This window comes from Aquarana catesbeiana, linkage group LG01 (assembly GCF_042186555.1).
Source record: "Aquarana catesbeiana isolate 2022-GZ linkage group LG01, ASM4218655v1, whole genome shotgun sequence".
Lineage (NCBI taxonomy): Eukaryota > Metazoa > Chordata > Amphibia > Anura > Ranidae > Aquarana > Aquarana catesbeiana.
In genome coordinates, this window is record NC_133324.1 from 14,272,398 (window position 1) to 14,285,383 (window position 12,986).

Genomic DNA, 12,986 nt, shown 5'->3' on the forward strand with positions numbered 1-12,986 from the left:
ATTTTAGATGCAATCACGAAGACTTCCTTCCAGAAGGTTTGGATTACTGGGCACGTCCACCATATGTGTAAATATGTGCCTATTTCTGGGCATCCTCGAAAACAAAGAGCTGAGGTATTAGGTGAATATTTTGCCACTCTAGCGGGTACAAGGTACCAGCGAGTTAGGACTTTATAATTTGTCTCCAGTGCTAAGATGTTGGGTGAAGATGACTTAGATGTGAGCCATATGTTAGACCAGTCCGTGTCTTCTAAAGTTCGTCCCAGGTCCTCCTCCCACCTCTGAACGTAAGAGGGTCTATTAAGATTTGGTACTCCATATAATTGATTATAAAGTGATGAAATTGTACCTTTAGCAAATGGATCTTTTGTACAGATTGATTCAAAAATGGATAATTGGGATAATGGTGTATCCCCCTTTAGGAATGGTGTATAGAAATTCTTGATTTGGAGATATCTAAATATCTCAGAGTTTGGTAGATCATATTTTTCTCTAAGCGATGGGAATGAAAGGAATGATTTAGATGCTATGAAGTCATTTAGTGTCTGAATGCCTGATGTTGTCCAAGCTTTAAAAGAATTTGGGTAGATCCATGCCGGATAAAAGGCCGGATTTCTGATAAAAGAAAGGAGAGGATTGTGTGGAGATTGTAACTGATATTTGGTTTTTAGTTTATCCCAGAGAGATAAGAAGTGTTTAGTTATGGGATTATGAATTTTAAAGCGGTCTTTAGGATCAAGCCATAATAAATTTGATATTAATAGAGGGTCATTTTCTGAAGCCTCTATAAATACCCATAATGGGATTTCCTGTTTTGCATGGTATTTGGACAGACTGGCCAAATGTGCCGCTCTGTAGTAGTTAGTAAAATTAGGGTATCCCAGGCCTCCTTTATTTTTGGGAAGATGTAGTGTGTGTATAGGTATACGTGGTTTAGAAGAGCCCCATATAAACGAAGTTGCTCTTTTTTGTACTATTCTCAAAAAATAGGAAGGAATTGGAATAGGGAGGACTCTGAATAGATAAAGCAATTTGGGTAGAATAGTCATTTTGATTGCATTAATCTTCCCCATCCAGGATAAAGGAAGTTGCGACCATTGTTTTATTAGATTTGTGATCTGTCTTAATACAGGAGGATAATTGGTTGAGAATAAGTCAGAATGAGAGGCTGTTAAATGAATTCCAAGATATGGGATTGATTTTTCTGCCCATGTGAATGGGAGTGCAGCCCTAGCCGGGATCAATTCCATGTTTGTGAGTGAAATATTAAGCACTAGGCATTTCTTAGGATTAATCATAAGGCCGGATAGGGCTGCAAACCCATCAAGAGCTGGTATTAAGTTAGGACCAGAGACCTGTGGTGATGATAGAAAAAGTAATATATCGTCTGCAAATATACATAATTTGTGTGTAATACCTCCTACTTCAATGCCAGTTATAGTTTGGTTTGTTCTGATATATTGGGCCATGGGTTCGAGTATAAGGGCAAATAATAAGGGAGATAATGGGCAACCCTGTCGGGTACCTCTTTCGATATTAAAGGCTTCAGATTTGTATCCAGCATATTTTATATAGGCTTTGGGTTTATTATATAATGCTTTGATCCATGTTAAAAAGTGGGGTCCAAAACCCCATTTTTGTAATGAATATTGCATATATTGCCAGGATACTGTGTCAAATGCCCTCTTAATATCGAGAGATAGAAAACATAAAGGGATTTTCCGTTTTTTAGCAATATGTGCCAATAATACTGCCCTGCGTACATTATCACCTGCCTGTCTATTTGGCATGAAGCCTACTTGATCTCTATGTATTAATTTTCCTATAATGCTATTGAGGCGTTTTGCTATTATTTTTGCTAATAATTTAATATCGAGGTTTAACAGAGAGATAGGCCGATAATTCACACAGGAAGTATCATCAGAAAGGGGTTTTGGGATCATACAAACAATTGCCATTAGTGTTTCTTGCCGAAAAGAATGTCCATCTAGAAGTTTGTTAAAAGTTTCAGTGAGAATGGGAGAGAGTATTTCTGAGAATGTTTTATAGTATAAAGCCGAGTAGCCGTCTGGGCCTGGTCTTTTGTTAAGTTTTAGGTCTTTTATGGCATTAGCAACTTCATCTATAGTTATAGGCTCATCCAAACTGCTTTTTTGATTCTGAGATAACTCAGGTAAGGTTATTTTTGAGAAGAAGGATTCAGCCTCTGTAGGATTAAATTCATTGTTTGTCTTGTATAAAGTTGCGAGATGTGAGTGAAATTTATGGACTATTTTAACTGGATTACAAGTGTAAACATTTTTTGATAATTTCAAACGTATTGGTTTGAAAGATTTGTTAGTTGAATTTAATGCCCGAGCCAAATATGTACCTGGTTTGTTTGTATTCATGTAGAAATTGTGTTTGGAGCGTTTGAGGGATTTATCAACTGACTCAGTGAGAAATAGATCGTATTCCAATCTAGATTTTTCCAGATGAGATTTTGTACTCTGAGATGGATTATCTTGAAATGATATGTAGGCTGCATTAAAATTGAGTTCTAGTTTTTTTGCTAGATTTTTGCGTTCCCGTTTAAATAGTGCCATTTGTCTTTGTATTGTACCACGCAAGACAGGCTTATGAGCTTCCCACAGTGTTATTGGGGAGATGTCTGTTGTATTATTAATTGATATGTATTCCTTTAAAGCTTGTTCAATGGCCATCTGATGTAGTGGGTGTTTGAGCATTATGTCCGGTAAGTACCACGTTGGGTCATGCGCTTTTGGTATGGCTGAGGCTATAGTAGTGTATACTGCATTATGGTCAGACCACGGAATCGGAATTATATCTGATGCAATAATTTCTGGTATCATTCCTATTGTTAGAAAAATATGATCTATTCTGGTGAAGGTTTGATGAGGGTGCGAGAAATAAGTGAATTTCTTTTTCATTGGGTTACTTTCTCTCCATGAATCTACCAGATTGTATTTGGAAAGAAGTTGAGAAAAAGGTAATCTAGAGGTTATTTTGGATGGTGTAAAAGGTGATTTATCTAGAAATGGGAGGAGGACCTGGTTCGAATCCCCACACATTATCACTGTTCCTATTTTGTGTGCATTAATCACTTGTAATATATGTGAGAGGAATGGTGTAGGTTGTTTGTTAGGAGCGTAGTAGGAAATCACCGTGATTGCTGTATCCATTATATAACCCATGAGTATCAGGTATCTACCTTCTGGGTCTTTAATTTCTGATGATAAGGTGAATGGTGTGGATCGGTGAAATGCAATTAGAGTTCCCCTTTGCTTGGTACAGGCAGAAGCCGTGTAAATTTGTTGATAAAAAGGAGAAATATATTTTGGAGTAGAATCTTTGGTGAAGTGTGTTTCTTGGAGGCATACTATGTGAGCCTTCTTGTTATGGAAAGTACGGAAGGCTTTGGTCCTTTTTTGAGGGACATTTATTCCCTGAACATTCAGGGAAAGTATATTCAGTGGTGCCATGGCAATAGATCAAATAGTTTTGACTTACTTTTTGTTATGCAGAGCTGACTGTGCAGATCAACCTGTGTGGACTGAAGAGATGAATAGATAGAAAAGAAACCAGTGAATTCTGGAGTAAAGAGTAAACAAAAAACATATGAGATTAGATGATACATTGTATAAATTATTTTTTGCAAGTAATCACAATTTACCCGTGAAAGAGAATAAATATCTCTCTCAGGGGAATAAGTGCCTTCGTCACACTCCCACATAATATGGTTGGGAGAATGAGGAGGGCTAATGGGGGTACACGGATCTTCCGCTTACAGGAGAGAAGTGCTATGTCAAAAGACATCAAAATGATGTTTCATTAGTTGGAGTGCAGAATATAGTTTTTGTTGAAATTATTTATTCCAGGGTGGTTGTATATGGTTAGTCTTGCCCTAGGCTAAATAATTCAGTTAGAAAGGTACTGTTAATAACTTTGGTATTGATGAAGATAGTTTGAATTATTTTGGGATTTTAACCCTTTTAGAGTAAACAATTACATATTTTATTCATATGTAACTGTTTAGATATGTTAATTCATAAAATTGAGGTTGTATTGCTTCAGATTAGAATAAACAAAAACATAATTCTAGGAACTAGTTAGGTAATAATATATTTGTTTTAAGAAAAGAAAGAAAAAAAAAAAAAAAAAAAAAAAGGCTTCCATTACTTCTGGATTATTGAACATATTTGTCCTAAAAAGTAATAAATCTATTGCTATTACCTGATAATATATAACTGAACAAGAATTTCCTTATTTCACTTATATATTCTAAGGCTATATGAATCAGAAGTAATAAGAAATATAACTGGAATGTAACATGATCCCACACAGTGTGTGACTATCAGAATGCAGTTACATTCAGTTATAAATATAGGTTTTTTATAGAGAACCATCTCTTAGTATAATAAATGAAGAGATATCAGGAATTAGGATGTCAGTCCATTGAATCTTCTTGGTCCATGGATGATGTGGCATAACGGCCTCTTTTGTGAGAATGATGATTCCCATTTTGTTCTGGAATTTTCTGGGTGCTGCCTGAAGGTGAAGATGATGCCATTCTTCTGCGTGTGGGAGTGTTGCTGCTTGTGGGTTCTGTCAGATTTAATTTTAAAAGGGTTTGTTGTAGTTCATCTGCTGATCTGCTTCTGTAAATTGTACCTTGGTAGTTAAATCTGACTGAAAAGGGGAAGCCCCATTGATACATAATGTTGTGGCGTTGCAGTTCCATTAGTTGGGGTTTCATGGATCGTCTTTTAGTAATAGTAAGTTGGGATAGGTCAGCAAAAATTTGATAATTGTGTCCTTGAAAATTAAGTTCCTTTTTTTCTCTTGCAGCAATTAGTATTTGTTCTTTCGTTCTGTAATAATGAAATTTTGTGATTATATCACGTGGGGGTCCGTCTTTCTTTTTGGCTGTGAGGGCTCTGTGTACTCTGTCCAGTTCTAAACGTTCAATAGGGATATCTGGCTTTAGTTCTTGTAATAGAGCAGTAATAGTAGATTGCAGGTCTGTCACAGTTTCAGGTATTCCCCTTATGCGCAAGTTTGAACGTCTGGCTCTATTTTCGTAATCTTCGAGCTTAGTTTGAAGTATTAAATTCTCTTTTTTTAATTGTTCCAATTCTGTTATATTTTCTTGGGTTATAATTTCAATTTCATCCATTTTTATTCCTAAGGCTGCGGTGCGGTTTCCCAGCTCTCTTATTTCTTTGGTTAGGCTTTTTGTTATTTGGTCTGAGGTTTGTTTTAAAGCCTTATGAAGCATCTTTTCAAATTGTAATAATATTACTGGGGATACTGAGGAGGCTTGTGGAGAAGTTTGTGAGAGGATTTGTTCTGTATCTGACTCAAATGGAGAGTCTTGCTGTGACATTTTCTGTCTGTGAGAGCGCCCTGATGCTGTATCTTGTGAGGTGACTGGAGCTGCTTCAGCTGCAGTGAGTGCCTGTGAGCTCTTTGTGAGGTGATTTTTATTTCTGCCACGGTTTCCTCCCAGTACCATATTTCCTGCCCAAACTTTCACAGTTTGTTCCCTGGGGCAAAAAGGTTCAAATGGATACCTTTTGAGCCTGCAGGCTCCGCTTTGTCCTTCTCTTCTCTCCTCAGCGGTGTGGAGCTCTAACAATGCATGTCTGCTCCGCTAGGCTCCACCTCCTGCCCCCTTCAATGTTTATGTTTCCAATTTAAAACAAAAATTATCCAACTTTTAGTTCTAGATATAAGATGCCCATTCTGTCACTCAGAAATAAAAGCCTCCCCTCCCCCTTATTATCTGTTGTGCAAATCTCTAACCTTTTCCCATCTTCAGTCTCCAAAGCAAGACACTCTTTTTTTTTAAATCCGCATGTAATTTTCTTGCTCTCTCCATCAGAAATTGTGGCCTATCCAAAAAAAGCTTCAAAGTTGTGCTGCAAGTCTTTACACTTTTTTCTTTAAATTTGAAACAAATAGACACTGATTTTTTTCTTTCTAGATGCAATTTTCTTGCCTTTTCCCTCAGAAATTGTGGCCTGACCAAAAATGCTAAATAGCTGTGGTGCAAAATTGTAAATTTTCCCCTTTTCAGTCTCTGAATTAAGACACTCATACATGCTTTTATTTCCAGATACAATATCCCTACACAGTCACTGAAAATTTGCAATCTGCTCTTTAAGGCTTTATATCTTTTCTATCAAACTGTATCATTTTGCGTTGTCAGTCTCCAAATTGACTCACTATTTTTTTATTTCCAGATATATTATTCCTGCCTAACCACTCAGAGAGTGCAACCTGTCTATACATACTTAATATCTGTGGTGGTAACGTATAACATTTTTCCATCTTCAGTAGAGTTGGGTGAACAGTTCGGCCCAAGGATGAGTTTGGGCCTGAACGTTGGCTGTTTGCTCTATTCGGGGAACACCCGCATTTGCAGGGTGTTTGGCATGTGTGCTCTGCACAGTGCATTCTGCACGCTGATTGAGCAAAGCTTTGCCCAATCAGGGTGCAGTAAAACCTGGTTGTTAAGGAGCAAGGCTGGGAAGCCGGTCGCAGCGTCCTTAACCACCAATGATATATCAGCTGTCAATGGGCTTCCCTGCTGACACCTGAATAAAAATAAAAACTTTTCTGGTAAAAAAAATAGTTAACAAAAAAAACAGTTTGGGTCCCCCGAGTCCATACCATACCCTTATCTGAGCATGCAGCCGAGCGCCCCCCCTGAACCATACCAGGCCACATGCCCTCATCATGCGGGGGTGGGTGCTTTGGGGCAGGGGGGCTTAGCCCTTCACCCAATAGAATAGGCAATAGATTAGAATAGAATCGAATACTCACCCCCTGGGTGGGACTTCCCCCTTCCCTTTTCTAAATATCCCTTCCCCCTCACCCCTCCCCCCCCTTTTTTCTCTCTCTCTCTCTCTCTCTCTCTCTTTCTTTCTTTGTCCTCCCTTTTATTTTTTTTTCCATTTTAATTAAAAAATTGCTATGTTTCGACCCCAGTTGGACACCCCGCATAACACTTCCCCCACGTACTAATAACTGTGTTTCAAGAATAACAGGACTTAGCTCTATAGAAGTGCAAGTCATTACACAATCCACCTATGTGGATCCCTATTCTTACACATCCTAGGTACCTGGGTTCCCTGCACACCTACAGCTTTATTCTCTGGAAATTACCCAGAGTGACCCTATATTTGGTAGGATGCATTCAGATACTGATCATTATATGCTATTTTGTTTGGACCGCCTATTCTGTGAAGTTATCTTTTCATTGTTTATGTCTCATACCACTAAATAAATGTAAATGTAAAATAATAAAACGTAAAAAATATTATCTTCCAATATTTGAATTTCAAATTTTGAATATAATTAAATTATATAGAAAGAATATAGCCATCTTCCGAGAATCTAAATTTGAATGGATTAAAATAGAATGGAGTAGAACAAAATAGAAAGAATATACTTGTCTTCCCAAATTAGAATTTTGAATAGAATAGAAAAAACAGAAAGAATATAGCCATTTTCTTAAATTGTATTTCAAATACAAAATAATAAAATAAATATGTCTTTGGAAATTCATATTTTAAATTAGGAATTTTGAATAGAAAAGAATAGAATTGAATAAAATAGAAAGAATATAACCATCATCTGAAATTTGAATTTCAAATTTAGAAAATAATTGACTAGAATAAAATAGAAAGGATAAAGCTTTTGTTCACAATTAGAATTTAGAATTTCAAAGTTTAAATTTTGAATTGAATAGAATAAAGTAAAAAGAGAAAAAATACAGCCACCTTCCAAAATTCAAATTTAGAAAACCGATTTCGAATAGGATCAAAAGAATATAGCCTTCTTCCAAAATTCAAATTTGAAGTAGAATAAAATAAAAGAGAAAATATATATGCGACATTCACAATTTGAATTTAGAAATTCAAATTTCAAATTTTGAATATAATAGAATATAATAAAATAGAAAGAATTAGATGGTTTCCAAAATTAGTATTTCAAATAGAAAAAAATACATCTGTCTTCCAAAATTCAAATTGAAATTTCAAAATTTCTATTTGAAATAGAAAAGAATAGAATAGAATAGAAAGAATGTAGCTGTCTTCTGAAATGTGAATTTCAAATTTTGAACAGATTAGAACAAAATAAAATATAAAGCATATAGCACTCTTCTGAAATGCAAATTTTAAATAGAAAAGAATAGAATAGAAAAATAATATATAATTTAATAAAATAAAAAGAATATATCATTCTTCTGAAATTCACAGTTTGAAATTGGAATTTCAAATTTTGAATACAATGGAATAGAAAGTATATAGCCATCTTTTAAAATCCATAATTTCAAATACAATAGAATAGAATAAAATCTATAGCCAAATTCCAAACTTTGAATAGAATAGAATATAGCTGTAGTCCAAAATTCTATTTTAAATATCAAAATTTTAATTTTGAAACAAAATAGACTAAAATAGAAAGAATATCGCGGTCTTCCAAAAATCAAAAGTCAAATGTATTAAAGTAGAATGAAGTAGAATAAAAGAGAAAGAATATAGCCGTCTTCCCAAATTTGAAATTTGAAAAGAATAAAGTAAAATAGATTGAATATAGCCATTTTCCAAAATGTGTATTTCAAACATAATAAAAGAAGGTATAAAAATATATATCGGTCTTCGGAAATTCAAATTCTGAAATATGAATTTTGAATAGAAAAGAATAGAATAATATGTAAGTAATATAGCCATCTTTCGAATTTCAAATTTACAATAAAAAAGAATAAAATAGAAAGTAAATTTGAAATTCGAATTTCAAAATTTTAATTGAATAGAATAGAATAAAATAGAAGGAATATAGCCATCTTCTGAATTTCAAATTTCAAATAGAATAAAATAAAATAGAAAAAAATACATAGCTAACTTTCTACATTTTAATTTTGAAATTAAAATTTTGAATAGAATAGAATAGAATAAAGTAGAAAGAATGTGGCCAGTTTCCAAAACGAGTATTTCAAATTAAATAAAATGTAATAGAAAAAATATATCTGTCTTTCAAAATTTGAATTTAGTCATCTTCTGAAATTCAAATTTTGAAATTTGAGTTTCAAATTTTGAATACAATAGAATAGAAACAATATAGTCCATAATTTCAATTAAAATAGAATAGGAAAAAAATATATAAAGCCAACTTCCAAAATTCAAATTTCAGAGTTTGAATTTAAAAACTTGAATAGAATAGAAAAAATAAAATAGAAAGACTATAACTTCATCCAAAATTTAAATGTCAAATTTCAAAATTTGAATTTTAAATAAAATTGACCAACAAATAAAGCATTTTTCCGTCTTTCAAAATTCAAATTTTGAAATTTGCCATTTTAAATTCAAAACACAATAGAATAGAATAGAACAGAATAAAAGAGAAAGAATATAGCCATCTTAAATTCTAATTTCAGGTAGAATAGAATTGAAAAGAATAGAATAGAATAGAATAGAAAAAATATAGCCATCTTTTGAAAATTAAATCTTTTTAAATTTGAATTTCAAATTTCGAATAGAATAGAATAACATAGAAAGAATATAGCTGTCATCTGAAATTAAAAATTTGAATCTTGAATAGAATACAATTGAAAGGCTCTAACATCTTTCAGAGTTCAAAATTTGAACTTTGAAAAAAATAGAATGAATATAGCCATCTTTCAAAAGTCAAATTTCAAATCAAATTAAATAGAATAGAATAAAATAGAAACAATATTTAGCCAACTTTTGAACTTTGAATGCCAAATGAGTTTGAAAATAGCGAATATATGAAACAAATTCCAAAAACAAATCATTCTAACATAACAAATATGAAGAAATGTAATTAATAACTTAACAAACAAATCTGACATGAAACAAAACAAATGTTTCTGTTGTGCAGATCTCTACTAGCCCCTCCCCCATAAAGCCCAGATCGGGGGAGGGCTGCAGTGATGTCCTTCTGGAACTTCATCCCATCTCCACACAGGATCTCTAGAGCTCAGTCAGAGTGACCATCGGGGTCACCTCTCTTACTAAGGCCCTTCTCCCCGATTGGTCAGTTTGGTCAGGTGACCAGCTCTGGGAAGTCTCCTGGTTGTGTCATTCTTCTTCCATGTGAGAATTATGGAGGTCGCTGGGCTCTGGTCACTGCAGAAATGTTTTGTACCCTTCCCCTAATCTGTGCCTTGCAATAATTCTGTCTCTGAGCTCTGCAGGCACTTCCTGTGACCTCATGGCCTTTGTTCTGATACAGAATACATTGTCAGCTGTGATCCCTTTTATAGAGAGGTGTGCGCCTTTCCAAATCATTTGTTCCCCACAGGTGGACTCCAATCAAGGTGTAGAAACATCTCACCAACCATCCAAAATCGGGAGGCTCCTGAGATAAATCCCAAGTGTTGATGTAAAGGGTGTGAAGACTTCTGCCAATGTGAGATTTCAGTTTTTTGTTTTTCATACATTAGTAACATTTCTAATATTGTGATGTCACTTTGTCATTATGGGATGCTGAACGTAGATTAATGAGAAAACAATGAATGGAACATCTGTAGTATCATCCGTGGGCAACATAACAACCCTGAGAGAAGTGAAGGGCGATTTATGAATGATCTGTATAATGATCTGCACACAAATGATGAGAAAATGATCCATTCACCAGAAAAATAGTCTGTTTCATCCAAAACACGTTCATCTTATTTAAATTAATAATAAGATTTTTTCCCAATATGTGACGTCTTCTAAGTTATAAAAAAAAATCCGACTTCAACATTGTGTGTCTCTATGTACAGTAATGTGCAAAAGTTTTAGGCAGGTGTGAAGAAATAATGTAAAGTACAAATGATTTCATATATACAGAATTACTTCTTTATTTTTATCCATTTATAAAATGCAGAGTGAGCGAGGAGAAGAACAATCCAAATCCAATCAATATTTGAATATTCTTTGTCTCCAAAACATCATCAGATCTTTTAGGTCCACTAATACACACACAGGGCGAGATTTAATAAAACTGGAGCACTCAGAATCTGATACAGCTGTGCATGGCGGCCAATCAGATTTTAACTTCAGCTTGTTCAATGAAGCTTTGACAATAAAACCTGGAAGCTGATTGGTTTCTAAGCAGAGCTGAACCAGATTTTTAACTCTCCAGGTTTAGTAAATTACCCCCCACAGTTTATGAAGGAAATCAGTAATCCGGGTCACATACGCTGCAGCCGCTTTGCACAGCATGAGGTCCGGTGCGTTCCTCCTCACCAATTCAGGTGCTAATCAGGTCTGAAATTTTTGCCTGATAAATAATTCATTTTTTTGGAAAAAATTGAATTTCCTTGTTTTGGATTGATTGAAATTCGTTACTATTGTAATTCAAAAATTCAGACACATGCAAATCTCCAAATAACAGAAAATTACTCCAAATTTTGATTGGGAATGAAATGAAGCGCACATGTCTGATTGTAACCCACCGACAACAGAAGTGTCCAGGGAAGCCGATCATACACAACAATTTGTACCCCATTATCTTTCTTCTGTGGAATTCAAGAGATACATGTGAAAAAAATAAAATAAAAAAGTAACAAATAATAAAGACAAAAATGTAACTAAACTGACAAATAAAGGCTTTTAAAGTGTCAGCTACGGACAATGAGTACAAAGTGTGTGGATGTTTCGCACACAATTTTAAGTCATGACTAGAGATGAGCTCCATGTTCATAATTGTAATTTTTGAAATAATATTTACCAGCCTGGATCGTTCCTGAGCCCAACAAGAGTGACTGTGAGGGGTCACCGTGGTATTATTATTATTATTATTATTATTATACAGTATTTATATAGCGCCAACAGTTTACGTAGCGCTTTACAACTTGAGGGTAGACAGTACAAATACAATACAATTTGATACAGTAGGAATCAGAGGGCCCTGCTCCTTAGAGCTTACAATCTAAGAGGGAAGGTCAAGAGATACAAGAGGTAATAACTGTGGGTGATGTGCTGATTGAGAAGATAAATGTACAGTTGTTAGGTGGGGGCCAGATAGGCTTCTCTGAAGAGATGAGTTTTCAGGGATCGTCTGAAAGTGGATAAAGTAGGAGAAAATCGGACGGATTGGGGCAGAGCATTCCAGAGGATGGGGGAGGCTCTGGAGAAGTCCTGAAGGCGAGCATGGGATGAGGTGACAAGGGAGTTTGAGAGCAGGAGGTCTTGGGAGGAGCGAAGAGAACGATTAGGTTGGTATTTTGTGACTAGGTTAGAGATGTAGCTAGGGGCCAGGTTGTGGATGCTTTGTAAGTTATAGTTAGTATCTTGAATTTAATTCGTGATTGAGTGGCAGCCAATGGAGGGATTGGCAGAGGGGTGTAGCAGACACTGAGCGGTTTGTGTGGTGGATGAGCCTGGCCGCAGCGTTCATGATGGACTGAAGTGGGGATAGCCTATTTAGAGGTAAACCAATGAGGAGGGAGTTGCAGTAGTCAAGGCGGGAGATGACCAGGGAGTGGATTAGAAGCTTTGTGGTGTCATTGGTTAGGAAGGGGCGTATCTTGGAGATGTTGCGAAGACAGAGGCGGCAAGCTTTGGATAGTGATAGAATGTGGGGTCGAAAGGTTAGTTCAGAGTCCAGGATTACACCCAGGACCTTGGCGTGGGGAGATGGGTTGATAGTTGAGCCGTTGATCTTGACAGGGAGATCAGGGGAAGTGGCACCTGAGGGAGGAAATATCATGAGCTCGGTTTTGGATAGGTTGAGTTTGAGAAAGTGATGTGACATCCAGGCTGATATGTCTGCTAATAAGTTGGTAATGCGTGAGGAGACAGATGGAGAGAGCTGGGGGGTGGAGAGATAGATTTGGGTGTCATCAGCGTAGAGATGATATTTAAAGCCGTGGGAGGCAATCAACTGACCCAAGGAGGTGGTGTAGATTGAGAAAAGGAGAGGTCCGAGAACAGAACCTTGGGGGACCCCAACGGAAAAAGGAAGAG